The 2866-nt window shown below is 56.4% G+C and overlaps 1 protein-coding gene across 4 annotated transcripts in view; it reads right to left on the bottom strand.

Moving 5' to 3' along the window:
* ADCK5 (aarF domain containing kinase 5) overlaps nucleotides 1-2866 on the bottom strand; it is a 22794-nt gene that overhangs the window by 3476 nt on the left and 16452 nt on the right. The window lies entirely within an intron of this gene.

The following is a 2866-nucleotide window of genomic DNA, read 5'->3' as shown; positions in this document are numbered from 1 at the left end:
GCTTGGGCAACAAGAGTGAAATTCGGTCTCAAAAAAAAGAGGCTGGGTACGGTGGCTCACGCCTGTAATCCCAGCACTCTGGGAGGCTGAGGTGAGCGGATCACCAGAGGTCAGGAGTTCAAGACCAGCCGAACATGGTGAAACCCCATTTCTACTAAAAATACTAAAAATTAGCCGGGTGTAGCGGTGCACACCTGTAATCCCAGCTACTCGGGAGGCCGAGGCAGGAGTCGCTTGAACCTGGTAGGTGGAGGTTGCAGTGAGCCCAGATCGCGCCACTGCACTCCAGCTTGGGCAACAAGAGTGAAACTCGGTCTCAAAAAAAAAAAAAAAAAGAGGCTGGGCGTGGTGGCTCACACCTGTAATTCTAGCACTTTGGGAGGCCAACACAGGCAGATTACAAAGTCAAAAGATTGAGACCATCCTGACCAACATGGTGAAACCCCGTCTCTACTAAAAAGACAAAAATTAGCTGGGCATGGTGGTGCGTACCTGTAGTGCCAGCTACTCGGGAGGCTGAGGCAGGAGAATCACTTGCAGCCAGGAGGTGGAGGTTGCGGTGAGCTGAGATCGCACCACCACACTCCAGCCTGGCAACAGAGCAAGACTCAAAAACCAAAAAAAGATGTGCAGGATGGGCAGCCTGTGTCCATGCCACCCTCACTCCTTGCCACCCTCAAGGGTGAGATGGGGCAGGGGACAGTATGGATGGTGGTGTCTCCTGGAGAGACGGGGTTCCAAGGCTGTCTGGGAAGGGAAAGGATGGCAGCAAGGGAGCAGGGCTGAGGCACCAGAGGTCACAGGAGGGTCAAGGTCACCTGCAGACTGAGGTCCACTAGGAAGAGAGGAGGACACCAGCAAGGTGGGTCTCCAAGGCCTGGGGAGGCAAGGTCTGCAGGGAAGAGAGCCCAGTTAAGGCAGGAAGTGGGGGACATGCTGGGCGTCTGTTGAGCAGGTACTGGGCTCCTGGGGGAGATTTAGGCAAGAGGATGGGATGCTGGGGTGGAGGGGTGTCCCCAGGCCTAGCCCCAGTTAGGAGGACATCAGGGTGGGGGCCTTGGGGGAACTCTGGGGACCAGCTGGGCAGCCCTGGAATGAGGCGCCAGGCAGCGAGCAGACCACACCCAGGTGCACAGGGAGAGGCTGAGGTCAGAGTGGCTTCTCGAATGCTGGCCATGGCCAGAGGCCCGTCCCTGCGTTCTGCGAAGCTCGCATCCCTGCCTGGGACAGGGCCCACCGTCATTCCTGATGCGCACCGCTGGCTGCCCAAGGTGGGCTCTGTGTGCCCCATCACTCCAGGGAGACCCCCAACTCAGGCCCCATTCTGGGCCCCCGTAAAGAGCAGAGCACCTGGAGTGTGGTGGGTGGGTCGGGCCAGGGTTTCTTTCTCTTTTTTTTTTTTTTGAGACGGAGTCTCACTCTGTGGCCCAGGCTGGAGTGAGTGGCGCGATCTCGGCTCACTGCAAGCTCCGCCTCCCGGGTTCCCGCCATTCTCCTGCCTCAGCCTCCAGAGCAGCTGGGACGACAGGCGCCCGCCACCTCGCCCGGCTAATTTTTGTATTTTTAGTAGAGACGGGGTTTCACCGTGATAGTCAGGATGGTCTCGATCTCCTGACCTCGTGATCTGCCCACCTCGGCCTCCCAAAGTGCCGGCAGGCCAGGGTTTCTTTTGGAGATGGAGTTGCACTCGTTGCCTAGGCTGGAGTGCTATGGCATGATCTCAGCTGACCACAACCTCCGCCTCCTGGGTTCAAGTGATTCTCCTGCCTCAGCCTCTCAACTAGCTGGGATTACAAGCATGTGTCTCCATGCCCAGCTAATTTTGTATTTTCAGTAGAGATGGGGTTCTCCATGTTGGTCAGGCTGGTCTCGAACTCCTGACTTCAAGTGATCCGCCTGCCTCGGCCTCCCAAAGTGTTGCGATTATAGGCGTGAGCCACCGCACCGGGCTGAATTGAGCCAGAGTTTCTAAATGTGCTCTGGGACTCAAAGGCTACTCGGTGGGCAGTGCTGGCTTTGGACCAGAGTGCATCAGCTTTAGGCCCCAAGACCGTCGTCGAGACCCAGGTGTGTGAGAGAAACCTAACTGCCTGTGGCAGGCATAGGACTTGCTTGCAATGGTCAGTGACTGACGACGGGGAAGGAAGGGCCTCCAGCCACCTCGTTTCTGTGGCTGGCACTGAGCTGCCTCAAAAACACTGAAGAAATGAACAGGTGATGGAGCTACCAGCAGACGTTTCACGGCGTTTGCCCGAGAAGGCACAGGGAGAGGCCGAGCCCAGCTGCCCTTTCTGCAAACCAGCCTGCCTGTCCTGACAAGCTGCCCCATCTACCCCTACCTGTATGCACGAGCACAAGACCCCAGTAGCACCCTGTGTTCCACAATCAATGCCTGTGTGCATGTGAGCCAACACAACGATTTCTATCACCTAGAGCTGAGTCTGTTGATACAGCAAGCAGTTTTGACACAGAGTCAAGAAAGGTTATATCAAAAATGGTTAGGCTGGGCACAGTGGCTGACACCGGTAATCCCAGCACTTTGGGAGGCCAAGGTGGGTGGATCACCTGAGGTCAACACGGTGAAACCCCGTCTCTACTACAAATACAAATATTAGCTGGGTGTGGTGGTGCACACCTGTAGTCCCAACTACCTAGGAGGGGCCGAGGCACAAGAATCGCTTGAACTTGGAAGGCAGAGATTGCAGTTGCAGTAGCCAAACGCAGTGGCTCACTCCTGTAAACCCAGCACTTTGGGAGGCCAAGGCGGGCAGATCAGCTGCAGTCAGGAATTTGAGACCAGCCTGGGCAACGTGGCAAAACCCCGTCTCTACTAAAACTATAAAAATTAGCAGGATGTGGCCGGGCG

The sequence above is a fragment of the Piliocolobus tephrosceles genome, chromosome 7 (genome assembly GCF_002776525.5).
Source record: "Piliocolobus tephrosceles isolate RC106 chromosome 7, ASM277652v3, whole genome shotgun sequence".
Taxonomy (NCBI): Eukaryota; Metazoa; Chordata; class Mammalia; order Primates; family Cercopithecidae; genus Piliocolobus; species Piliocolobus tephrosceles.
This window is presented reverse-complemented; position numbering and strand designations above follow the sequence as displayed.